The sequence below is a fragment of the Oryctolagus cuniculus genome, chromosome 4 (assembly GCF_051225735.1).
Source record: "Oryctolagus cuniculus isolate XC-2025 breed Fujian yellow rabbit chromosome 4, ASM5122573v1, whole genome shotgun sequence".
In the NCBI taxonomy this organism is placed as follows: domain Eukaryota; kingdom Metazoa; phylum Chordata; class Mammalia; order Lagomorpha; family Leporidae; genus Oryctolagus; species Oryctolagus cuniculus.
Genome location: NC_142870.1, coordinates 120,647,645 through 120,661,132, shown reverse-complemented (window position 1 = coordinate 120,661,132; position 13,488 = coordinate 120,647,645). Strand labels below are relative to the sequence as shown.

Genomic DNA, 13,488 nt, shown 5'->3' with positions numbered 1-13,488 from the left:
TTGAGAGCTCAGAGCAATCTACCATGCATCAAGGAACCACTAGATGGCACAGGCCATCCCTTGGAATCCATGCCTCAAAGAGGTGTAAAAGGAAACCTCTGAAGTGGGGATGGGTCCAAGTATCAGTGTCCAACTTACCTTAAACATTGTTGGCTGCAGGTGAGCGTAGGTGTTGGGATAATGTGGGTAGGGCTTCCTTCCACTGTTACCCCCAGCGTTTGCAATGCCTTGAGGATCCTTAACTGCAATGCTGCAAACAATGAGCTTTTATGTGCCATAGCACAACTTGCTAAAAAAGGTGAAAGTGGAAAAACTAGTTTGTGATAGGGCTGATGCTTGTTAAGGGCCAGTGGTTTGCACTGGCAGACATACCCTCTTTTTGTGGTACAGGAAGCGGAAGGGAAAAAAACCAAACCAAGTATTTTTTCCTACTCTCACTCGACATCCAATACAGAATACTTCTGGAACAAGCAGAAGTATTTTTTAAAAAGATTTATTTATTTATTTGAAAGGCAGAGTTACAGAGAGGCAGAGGCGGGGGAGGGGGAGGGGGGAGGGAGAGAGGGAGAGAGGGAGGGAGGGAGGAAGGGAGGGAGAGAGAGAGAGGTCTTCCTTCTGCTGGTTCATTCCCCAGATGGCTGAAACGGCTGGAGTTGTGTCGATCCAAAGCCAGGAGCCAGGAGCTTCTTCCAGGCCTCCCATTTGGGTGCCTGGCCCAAGGACTTAGGCCATCTTCCACTGCTTTCCCAGGCCATAGCAGAGAGCTGGATCAGAACTGGAGCAGCCAGAACCTGAACCGGCACCCATATGGGATGCTGGCACTGCAGATGGTGGCTTCAGCAACTTCACCACAGCACCAGCCCTAAGCAATCACTTCTCCAGGAAGTTCTCTAGTGGATACCAGCTGTGCATTCTCTAATTAGGTTCAATTCTCATCCCATCTACCTCAAGGAAATGACAAATCCCACAGATTAAGGGCTTAGTGTCACAAAACTGCTCTCACTTCCAGATGCCAGTCACAAGTCCAAGCCTCCAGACCTTCTGACTGACCAGCTATGATCCAGGGTTCCCACCATCCCCTCCCTGGATTCAATTAATTTTCTGGAACAGCTCACAGAACCAGGGAAACACTTTTATTTCCATATGAGTTTATTCATAATGTATACAATAAAGGGGATGGGTAACCCACTGGAAATAGGAGACAATAGACTGAAGTCTGGAAGGATCTGGATATAGAACCTACTGATTGTTACCTAGGATGACAGAGCCTACATGACCTTCAGTTTCTGCTTTTCTGGATACAAAGAGGGTTATTAGGAGGTCATATAAATTTGTGGTTAACCCTTAGAATTGTGCTTGGCATTTAGTAAGCACCCAGTAGGCATTGGCTACTATTTTTTCTAGAAAAGGTTCCATGAATATATACCCTCTGACAGTACAGTGATGTTGCAATTCATACTCCTGTTATTAATACCAAACCTCAAATTACATAAATAGAACTAATGCTTTTGTGTTTTCCCTACCAAATACATTTCAACCAAACATTGCTAGGCATTCCATTTAAAATATTTTTATTACAAAATATTTCTCGTGCACACAATTCCATTTTTTGGGAAGTGTAGCTTTGAAATATTGTAGTGTCCTTTAGATTAAGCTAGGAAGCCAAATTATCCCAGGTTAGTCTTCAAATAAGCACCACAACTCAGTGGCCCTGGGGTGAGCACTTGACAGCTGTCAGTGTAAGCCCCAGACAGAATTTATTTTTCTTCCATTTTTTCCCCTTTTTCTTTCTTCCTTGGGGTGTCTAAAGCCTTTTTTTTTCTTTTGCATCTTTTGAGCTCTTCAGTTCCCCCTCCTTTTGATGTCTGCCCAGACAACTGCCCAGAAATAACCTCTGTCCCCAGAGCTCTATCCCTTCCATGGGGCAGTTGCCAGCTCAAATTTTTCACGTTAATGATGAAGTTATTCTCAGGTGGGAGAAACACCTGAGGCATAGTGTTCATCAAATGAGTCTCATTAGCGTGACTGGGGCAGATCGTACGGGGCCTTATCTCTAAGTGGCCTCACTCCCACCTGTGCTCCTGAAGGCAGGGACCCTGTCTGTCTGCCCTGCCTCTTCCCCACGCAGCCTCCTGTGCTGACCAGGCTCAGTATCTGAGGGACACGAGGACAGGGCATTGGTGAAGTCTTGGAGCAAACCATGTAAAGGCTCCAACAACTGGCATTGGGCACCTCCTGGGTGCCAGACCACTTTAAGTGTCACTTAATCCTCACCAAAGCATCATATGGTGCGCTATACAGCTTGGAGGCTTTCAACAAATAGAATCCGGTCAGCAGGCGATGGCTTTACCTGCTACACCATAACGTCAACCCCAGATTTAAAATTTTTCTAATGCACAGTGTCTTGTGGGCCTCAGTTAAACACAGCAAATATTTGTATGGAGTTTACACATGGACTCAGATTGTGGACAAAAATGATGGAGCAAACTCGAAAGACATAAGTCACTTAGTTGCTTTATCATGAAGCCTATCTAGTCTGACTAGACTCCCTTCAAATGATGAGATTAAGGGAATGAAGAAATGGGTTAGTACTCTGGGCATTCTTTCAAAGATCACTTTTTCAAATTTCAGTATTCCTGCAGTGTGCATTTTAACACTGAAGTGTTCCATTAACATTAGAACATTTTGAGAATTACTTTAAATCAATCATTTTATGTTTAGGACATTTAAAATGTCATTTTCCAATCCATTTGATGATAAATATTTTATCATGACACAAGACCTAATCTTTGCACTATGATCAATACTTTCACTTGTTCCTCATAATCAGCTAAGAAGAAAGGTAGAGCAGGTAGAGACAGTCCCTCAGCGGACTGGAGTACTGGTCTGCAAAGAACGCACCTGCCTGCAACTCCATCCTCTTGGTCTGTCCCTCATGTGGACACCTCTGTGGCCAGGTCCCATCTGCATGTGCCCTCTTGTGGCTTCCCACTGTTTCCAGGTAAATCCCAGGTTCTGTGACAGGACCTCCATGAGCCATGAATCCCCAGCCCTGTTCCTGTGCATTGCATGCTGTGTGTTTCCACAGAGTCAAAGAACTTCAGTGTCCCCGACATTCCCTGTATCTCACCAGCCAGCCAGATGCATACATACAAATACACTCTCTGCCCCAAATGCCCTTCCTCCTGGGTTTTTCCCCACTGTTGCTGCCTGTGGCCTTGAAGGTCATGCCTCCAAACTCTGGGTGCACCATGAGGGGATACACAATGATGTGGGGGCGCCAAAGGACTTGTGTACATGACTTTAAGAACTCGGTGTGGAGCAGACATTTGGTACAGCAGTAAAAATGCCACTTGGGACACCCACACTCGTGTAAGAGCACCTGTTCAAGTCAGCACCTCCACTTCGGATCTAGCTTCCTGCTAACACTCACCTTTGGAGACAAAAAAATTATGGCTAAAGTACTTAGGTCCCTGTAGTCCATGTGAGAGATGTAGGCTGAGTTCCAGTTTCCTGTCTTAGGCCTAGCTGAGCCCTGGTTGTTGCAGGCATTTGGGGAATGAACAAAGATGGAAGATCTCTGCTCTCCCTCTTCCTCCTCCCTCTCCCCTCCATCTTTCAAATAAAATGAAAAAAAGAAAGAAAGAAAGAAAGAAAGAAAGAAAGAAAGAAAGAAAGAAAGAAAGAAAGAAAGAAAGAGCCCAAGGTCATTAACATTGTAGAGGCTGGGTAAGCACCAGATACCCTGTGTTCTCTCACTCCTCACCTCTCCACTCCATAATCTCAGCCCCGAGCTGGTAAATAAGGAAGAAAAGGACAAAAGCAGCCAGGGGTTGCCCTGTCCTTTCTCTTCCTCTTCCTCACTCAAGTTAGTCAGGGGCCAGATGGAAGATTTTATACGGTTCACTTTTCCAAATACTTATTTCCCAAGCATTATGGTTCTAGGAAATACACATATTCTCTTTCAAACAGAAATCACCCAGCTTTTAATCCTAAACTCCTGTTCAAAAGGTCTGGGAGGGGCAGAGACTCTGAAACAGGGAAATGCTGCCAAAACCCAAGAGAGGCTAAAATAAGCTTGTCCATGCAACCCACAAAGAACAATGTAATTACGCTATCACTTTTCTCTAAACTCCTCGCTCTCCCAACGCAGTCACTAGACCTTTCCATTTTAAAATAATTATGAGAAGAGCCTGTGTGGAGTTACCTTCCCTACCGTACAAAGTAGGTCTGCTCCAGACCCACTTCGGGTCCCCAGTGACAAACTGCATTTCTTTTCTCTTCAGCACCATTTCCACACTGCCCTTTCCTAAGCCGCTTCCCTCCCACTCCAGATACCCACACCTGCAAAGACACGGGCACTTCTGCTAAGACCCATAAATGTTTTGTGGAAGACCTTTGTTGTCCTCCATGAGGTGGATGAGGGTGTCCAGGATGAGATGGGCAAGGCTGTGTGCAGGGCAGCAGCCAGTGACCTGCACAGAAACACCCCCAGGACTTCAGGGGTGACTCCACAGAGAGCCCCCCCAAGCAGTCCCCTTCAGCCCAGGTGGAAGGATCAGGATTGCCCCCACCTGGTGTTAGTGCCCCACAAGCTCCTCCTTCTGCACTTTGCTGGTGGATTGTAGCAGTGCGAAACCGCCAAGGGGTGGCAAGCCCCCAGTGTTTGCCGCTGTGATTTAGTGACTGAGGTCAGTGGAGGAAAGAGACCTGCATGTTTACTTAATAGCACTGAAAGCTCCTTGCATTTTGATCTGCACTAGGTCATTGTTTTCGGTGTAATTTTGCAGCAGTTCCAGCCACAAGATCAAATACAAGTGCTACCTCATGCCCGTCAGCCTCCCAGCCCTATCTTACTGTAGGCAGCCGTGTTAGTGGAAGGGGAGGAAATAATCTCTCTCTCTCTCTCTCTCTCTCTCTCGCTCGCTCTCGCTCTCGCTCTCTCAGTGTATTTGAAGTCTCTGAGCTCCTAACTCCTTCCTAACTGAAAGAATAGGCTTGAGGGCCCCAAAGGGGTGATAATAAGTGAGGGGATTTACTCTAAGGTTGCTGAAAAATGTGGATTGTATTCAAATTTATGCACATAAATAAAACCTATTCTTGCAATTAAGTCACCGCTGCAGAGAAAGGAAACCTCACAGAAGTGGAATCCGTGGCAAGGTCTGCAGAGATACTGAGCTGGTTGGATCCTGGAGTGGGGAGGAGGAACAGTCAATCACTGGGCTTCAGCGCTCCCAAAGGGCTTGCAAACCCCTGACACCACCTGCTCCCGCCAGCAAGTGGGCCAGGATCGCAGGACCAGCACTGCCACCTGCAGGTGCAGATGCGGTCCCTGCGGCTCAGAGACGCGGTCGCTAGGCCCAACCCCCACCGGCTGGGAAAGGGCGGCTCCGGACTCCAGTACCTCCTGCCTCCAGGGCATCCCTGGCTCTAGCCCGACTTTGTACAGACGAAGAAGCCCCCGGCACAACTAGGCGCAGCTGGCAGCCTCCCCGCGATCCGGGCCCCACAACCGATAAAGGGCGCATGCTTCGTGCTTCCGGAGCGGGGTCGCCAGCCCGGGATAGGGCAGGAACAGAAGGCTGGGAAGAGGCACAGCCAGTCCCGCACGCGCGGAAGGTGGGCGCGGTCGCTCCCAGCCCGCTCCGCCCTTTCTTCCCCTAGCTCCCCAGCCTGGGCTGCGCTCTCCGCTCCCCTTCTCCCCGCTGCGCCGCTGCTCTTGTAGGGAAAGCTGGGGGGAGAGGGGTGCGCGCTGGGTACGCGACGAGGATAAGGATGAAGCGCTGGGGGTGACGCGACGGGGGAAAGAGGGAGGGGACAGGTACGGAGTTGGGAATACAAACGGCTGCCGAATCGGCTAGCCTTGGGTACCACGGCACTCCTTAGAAGCTGACGCTTCGGCCGAGAGCCGCGGCTGGGCCCGGAGGGGCCGGCGCGCTCTTGAATCCCTGAGCAGGAGCTGCCCCGCCTCCAGGAACCGAAACGCTGCCTCGCAGCGGTCCCGGTGCGCGCACCGGAGAGCACACCTGCCCCGCACACCTGCGAGAACACGTGTGCGCGCGCGCTGGAGGCTGCTTGCCCTGCCCTGGCCTTTCAGGAACCTGCTAGGTTCGTCTCACGAGGGAGCTTCTCTGAAGGCGTGGGGGGTGGGGGGTGAACGTTTGCGTCGCTCCCCAAGCTCAGGCGGAAACCTCGGTCCCTGTACTGATGCTGTGTGCAGGACAGATTCAGGGACCGCAAGTGCAGGCAGCGGCGGGACTCCGAGGCGAAGGACTCAGCTCAGAGCCTCCTCCCAGGGCCACAAAGCCGAAGTGCTTTCCTTCAGACTGCAGGGACCGGCGTCAGAGAGATGCAGGCGCGGAGTTTAATTCGGACTGCTCATTTCTAGCCAGATGTTTACAGAGGGGAGGGGGCGTCGTTGCCAGGACCCCCCCCCCCCACACACACACACGCACACGCCGGCGGGAAGTTCTGGGTGGAGGGATTGCTGCTATTGGCTGGGAGATCTCACCGGGACCTCCGGCCAGGGCTTCTCTGACCCAACGCCTCTTGTGTTTCTCACAATTAGCTTGAGCTGCTGTCTCCGGGTTTGGCCTGGGTTGGGCTTTATCTAATGCAAGCAGGTGGGCTGGCTTTGAGCTAGCTGTTTTCTCAACTGGCATTTAGCGGTTTAAAGCAGGCTCAACAGTTTTAGCTTTTTCAGAAACCTTTCTCCTTCTTGCTCTTTCCCCCGGATTCTAGCTCTCTCCTGCCTCAGAAGCTGGGCTACAGGTGAGGCCGCAGGAGGTGACTGGCTCCCTGGGCTGCAAGCCCACGCATGGATTAGTTATTGTCAAATGGGTTTTTGGGGGGGGCAAATTTGGTCCTTTTCCTGCTCTGTGCTTTTCAACAAGTGAAGACCCTTGGAACTGCCTCACCTCTGGAAATCATGACAAATACATTTCAGCTCTTTATAAATTAAGCAGTCGGACCTATATTCTTACCACAGTACAAATGGACCAAGACAAGAGACCAGCACCACTTTGGGAAGACAGAGAGCTCCTGTCATTCCCAGTGGGGTTAACTATTCCTGTATCTAGGGATTTTTCACTTGAGGACCACAAGACTCTCAGGGATCCTCTCATTTGGCTCACCCCTTGTGGGGAACAACCCGGACTAGACTAAGTTACTGGAATTAAGACTTATTCTATGCATCTGCTCTCCCACAATATGGCGCTGAGAAGGGAGAAACAGCTTCTACGCAGCTGCCTCCAGTTCAATCAATAAACTGTAGGACCTGCTCCTGATTGGAGGAGAGCAGCGTACTCGGCGTGTGGGTAGCAGAGTTGGGATTGGTGGAAAAGGACTATAAAGGAGGAGAGAGACAACATGCACCAGGAACATCTAAGGGGAACATCTATCTGAAGGAACACCTGTGCAGCCCCCGAGAGAGCCGGCCGGCAGTGTGCCGCTCCCCCGCAGAAGTGGGGAAAGTGGCCAGGGGGAACCGCCCTTCCACGGAGGTGGAAGGGACGGTAGCCAACCCGGGAAGAACCAGCAGCAAACCCGGGGAGGGCCGAGCAGACAAAAGAACAGCGCAGGGTCCTGTGTCGTTCCTCCACGAAGAGGGGGAGCGACAACCCCTGTGAAGTCATAGGTCAGGTTATGTCTAAATGCAAGGATCGACTAGAACGTTCATTGATCCAACAGCCATGTGCCACATACTTCTAAGCCCAAGAATAATGGATTTAGAATGCATTGTGCAGTCATTAAGATGTCACTTGTGATGGTGCAACCCATCTCTGAGTGCCTGGTCCTGTTTCCCCTTTCTAGTGGCAAGGGTGCCCTATATTTTTTCCTTTGTTTGATGTTGTGAGGCCAATAACAAAACTGAAGCTGAGCATCAGCACAAGTTTCATTCAGTGGCCATAGAACCCAGGAGTGGGAGCCGAGATGGCAAATTGACTTCTTCATCTGCTGAGGGCGAAGGGCTCATCGACACAGGGGAACAGGGAGGAGGGGTGGGACATGCTCATGAGTGAATGGTGCGATTTTTTTTTTTTAAGATTTATTGATTTGAAAGAGTTAGAGAGGCAGAGGCAGAGAGACAGAGAAAGGTCTTCCATCTGCTGGGTCACTCCCCAAATGGCCACAATGGCTGGAGCTGAACTGATCCAAAGCCAGGAGCCTGGAACTTCTAAGTCTCCCATGTGGGTGGCAGGGGTCCAAGCACTTGGGCCATCTTCCACTGCTTTCCCAGGCCACTAGCAGGCAGCTGGATCAGAAGTGGAACAGCCTGGGACTGGCGCTGTGGCGTAGCAGGTAAAGCTGCCACCTGCAGTGCCAGCATCCCATGTGGGTGCTGGTTTGAGTCCTGGCTGGTCCAGGCTCCTGGCTTCAGATTGGTCTGGCTCTGGCCACTGTGGCCATCTGGGGAGAGAACCAACAGATGGAAGACCTCTCTCTCTCGCTCCCTCTCTGTCTCTCTATAACCCTGCCTTTCAAATAAATAAATAAATCTTTAAAAAATAATGATAGATTAAAGCAGTGGTTCCCAAATTTACACATTAAGTCATCCAGAGAGTTTTTTTAAAATCTAGAAGCCCCACGTAGTGCCCAGACCTTCTAACTCACTGGGATGGTTACCAAGCATTATCGTTTTAAGTTTCCCAGGTGATTCCAATGCATGAGAAGCATGGGTACCACTGTCTTGGACTGTGGGTGGCCCATATTACATATTGGTTCCTTTCCTACCAGTTTCACCATGAGTGTTTTCTTGTCTGCCTTTACATGAGAGAGTGGGGGTCACAATATCTGACCTGGCTCTGGCACACACTACTGTTACATGAAGGAGGCAAAAGTAGGGTCTTCTCACTTACAAGCCCCTCAGGGATGTTTTTGAAAGGCTGCCTTGATGGAAGCACCCTGACCTCAAGGAAATGGCCCCATCTATAATACATGAAGCTGGGGAAGAAATGGGTCATTGAATTCCTGCTCCAGAAAGCAGCCCCCGTGTCAGTCTCTCAAATGCTAGCAGTGTGGGTGAGTACCAAAAGAGTCCTCAGCCCTGTGGATCAAACACCCATGAGTCCATGGCTAGTGTCACTGGACTGCATCTCAAAGCTGTTTCTTGCCCCTACAGGAGATAAGAATTCAAAGCAGGGACATAAGTAAAGTGCATTAATGAGAGCAGGATTTATCTGAAGTGTGAAAGAGTATACATTTGGTATAGTGAGTGTTGGCAACACCACAGGGAGAGAAGCGCTCAATGAAGAGAGAGAGAGGAAGAGAAAGCAAGTGATCACCCATGAGGAGAGCATGAGAGAAGGCAAGAAGAATGGAAGGACACATGTCCAGTGGGCTCCTCTAGCGTGTGGGGTCTGTGTCCTAACTGAATATACAAATGGAGTGGAGTTCAGGCTGGATTTACTGTGTGTGAGGCCCAGTATTCACATGCTGGTACTGGAGGAGACTTGAGTGCATCATGGGAAAGAGGGCATGCCAGGTTGGCATGTGAGGGCACGGAGGTAAGGTACAGGGCAAAAGAAAAACTGGAAATTTTTCCATTCCTTTATTCCTTCTCTAACTCCATGCCTGCTCTCCCTCTACCCATATCACTAGGAAAGATTCTTTGTACTCTAAGAACTGGCCTGGTACTATCCCTGGGCCTTGGTGTTTTCCTATAGAATGGGAACATGAATAGTTTTCCAGAACATCAACATCAGACAGGATCTGTAACCAGCATGAATCTAGACAAGAATAAGAATGCTTTGTTACCCTGTCAGATATAACATGAACACCGTCCAAGTCACAAAATACCAAATACACAGCTGTCCTGGCTGATAAGACTAGCTGCTGCTTCATTGCCAATGGCAATGTTAGCCTCCCTGTAGTCTGTCCTCCTTAAGGATAAGACCTCTGAACACACACTTCCTGACACTGTTATGGAAATATGTATCCCAATTTTTGCTCCGAGTTCTTGCCAACACAGGGATAATAATTCAAAGCAGAAGCATAAATATAGTGCAAAAGTGACAGCAGGATTTATTTAAAAATGAGAGTGAATATGCATTCACGTTTGAGTGTGGGCAGCACCACATGGAGAGGTACCATCATGAGTGGGCTGGAGAGCTGCTCGTGAGAAGAGAGCATGGAGGAAACCACAGAAAGACCTAAAAGCATGGGCCAGATGCCAAGAAGCAGAAGGGACCACTCCACATGTAATAGTACCCTTTATGGGTAAGGGTGATGCTCTAATTGAATATACAAACAAGTAAGCTTTGAGTTTTGCATGCATGCCTGAGGTTATCTGGGAGTTTCATGGTATTTTCACTAAGAGTTTCACTTCTATAATGCCATTTCTTCCTTCATGGACCCAGATAAGACACAGGTGCATCATGGGAAAGTAGACATACTGGATGGGCATAATGGAGTGGCATTATAACATAGGGCTAGAGGCAGAAATTATTAGGAACATCTTCCAGGTCATCCATTCATACTTAATCTTGTTGCCTATCTCCCCCATATCAGCACCATCCAACCAGAGCAAAGCCATGCTTTCTCCAGCTCTTCCCAAATCAGTTAACAAAAGCCTACATCCATTAATACTTCCTAACATCATCTCTCTTAGGCACCCCAGGGATCCCCATTGTTTGCATTTTCCTCATTGCTGTGAGTAAGAAACTCAAACGGCTTCGTTATAGGTGTGTCTTTGGGTGAAGAGCATTGATAATAAAATTGGTAAAATGTCGTCTTTAATCATTAGGATGACAATACTAGGAAAATATTACACTGCATTCACACATGATCTAACTGAGGTTTATAGATAACATGACTTGCACAAGGCCACTAGGTTCTAAGTGGAGAGCCAGGAATCATGTCACATTGCTTTGTGGGAAATCAAGGTAGCACACGGCTTACACACTCAACCCTTAGCAAAAGGATGATCTGAGTTCCAATCCCAGCTCTGCACTTTTCTGGGTGTGAGAACTTGAGCAAGTCATTTAACATTTATCTACTTCTTTACCTAAAACAAACAAACAAAAAAAGAGTGGGAATAATGTTCCAGTCTTAATAATTTTAATATAGAAATCATAAGAAAAAAAAACAGAAGGTCTGTCTGTCACAGAGCTATGCTTATACTTCTTCCCTCAATAAAAATACCAATGGTGAAGTTGAGGAGGTGGGAGATGGAACTGCTATCCAGCCCTGGCTCATTCTGCACTATCTCACTCCAGCTGAGTCTTGCAGATTTGGGTGTAACTGATGTGATGGTTCATTTTACACATTAACTTGACTGAGTTAAGTGATAGCTGGCATAGCAGTGTTTCTGAACATGTATGTGAGGGTGTTTCCCGAAGAGATTGGCATTTAAATTGGTGGACTCAATAAAGAGGATCCTCTCTCACCTAATGTGAGTGGGCACTATCCAATGGGTCTGAGGCCCTATTGCAGAATCCCAAGAAAGTTGGATCCATACTCCTAGCACACAGCAAGTCAACCACTGAAACTAGGGTTGGTAGTGACAAGTGGGAGTTTATTTTGCAATGCACAGAGCTTTGTTTTCAGACGTGATGACAGAGTCTTCTTGTCATTGTCTAGATCCACACCGATCATGGAGGGGTCCTATCTGATGCTGATGTTCTAGAAAACTCTTCATGTTCAACAGAAAAACATCAAACCCCGCAGAGAGTATCAGGCCTGTTCTTAGAGTATGAAATATGTATCCCAATGTTGGAGGTGTCCACAACTCCCTGTGAGACTAAGGTCAGTGCATCTTGTAGATCAAAGTGGAGTCTGAACAGTGCAATATCAGTTCATGTGCAGGTCTCTGGCTGCTTCCCAGTACTTATGGCTTTCTTGTGATAGAAAGCTTGAATATTCTTTTGTGATGGCAAAATGGCTCTTTCCAGGGACTATGGGTAGATTGAGTATTGCTTTGTTTGGTCAGGGCTTGGAGTTCCTTGGAAGCATTCCAGAACAGAGCCTAGCATTGGGATGTTAACCATAGAAGTGATAACTGAATTTTGAGTGTTCATGATTTGGGATCCTGAAGGGGTTAGAAGGAAGTTTATCCATGGTCACTCTTAATTTAGTGAGTTAAGCATGGAGCTGATTTACAATCATCAAAGGGAAGACAGAGGAACTGCAAGCTGAGAGAGACACTGGGGCCTGAGGAAGTCAACATCAAAGGCATTAGGGGAGAGGCAGGATAAATAACTGGTCAAGGGCAGGTGACCCACTATGTGGCAAGCATTAACAATGCCACAACTATCTCTTGACAAGACACAGATCCTAGCCAATAACAAATAAACAGCCAGGCCCCAACCACTCTCTTGCACTGGTCAGAGAAGCAAAAACTGGTTTTTCCCAGATCAAGTAATCACTATAACTTCAGACCAACCTTTGCTTCATTACAAAGATAAAAAATAAACACACTCCTGGGAGAAGAATCAAAATACTATAAAATATAATGTATGTTACAACACACTATCCCAATTGTACTTGTATGAACAAAGGTCCATCCTGAACATGGTAAAGGACCCTCCTATCAGGAAAGAGTGCTGCCCTGTGCTGACAAAACCTGACATAAGAATGTACCTCAGCTCCTTGGCATATCACTCACTCTCAAGGATGCCTGCACTCATTCCTTCTGTGTGACTTTTGCTCTGTAAATAAATCCTATTTTCCTATTGACTTTTGTCTGCATCCTATTCTCAAATTTCTTCCTGTATCAATGACAAGGTCCTAGACCTTCAGACTCCCAACAGAGCTAAGTGCTCAGCTTCAGCCCTAATAGAACAAGAAAGCACAGGAAATGAGACTCCCTATTGGAGTTGGGTTGTTCTATGTGTCAGTGCTGCCTCCCCATATAATTTTTCCTCTAAAGGAATCTATAGATATTGGGGCTGGTGCTGTGGCACAGTGGGTTAAAGCCCTCGCCTGAAGCGCCGGCATCCCATATGGACGCTGGTTCTAGTCTTGGCTTCTCCTCTTCTTATCCAGCTCTCTGCAATGGCCTGGTAAAGCAGTTAGAAGATGGACCAAGTCCTTGGGCTCCTGCACCCACGTGGGAGACCCGGAAGAATCTCCTGGCTCCTGGCTTCGGATCAGCACAGCTCTGGCCATTGCGGCCATCTGGGGAGTGAACCAGCGGATGGAAGACCTCTCTCTCTGTCTCTACCTCTCTCTGTAACTCTTTCAAATAAATAAAAATAAATCATAAAAAGGCAACAACTATCATTATAAAAAAGGAATCTATAGATGTTAATCGTGGTGTTAGTTTAAGCTGACACACCTACAGATATTCACTGAAAGCAGACACTTCACTAATCTACAGAGGCATAGCACAAAGATAAAAGCCACCACAGTGAAAAAACAAATAAGAAACTGATGAGTATCTCCACAAATGCCAAAAAACAAATGCACCAATTCAAGAACAAGAATAAGGAACATAACATGACACCCCCAAAAGAACACAATACTTCAATACTAGATTGTGAAGATGAT

General features: G+C 47.7%; 1 long non-coding RNA gene across 1 annotated transcript; it reads left to right on the top strand.

Moving 5' to 3' along the window:
* The first annotated feature begins 5,801 nt into the window (after window positions 1-5,801).
* On the top strand, window positions 5,802-13,207 carry LOC149127090 (uncharacterized). The gene is made up of 3 exons (XR_016232115.1): window positions 5,802-6,108; window positions 11,581-11,745; window positions 12,985-13,207. It is a non-coding gene; the product is annotated as an uncharacterized LOC149127090 (long non-coding RNA).
* The last annotated feature ends 281 nt before the right edge of the window (window positions 13,208-13,488 follow it).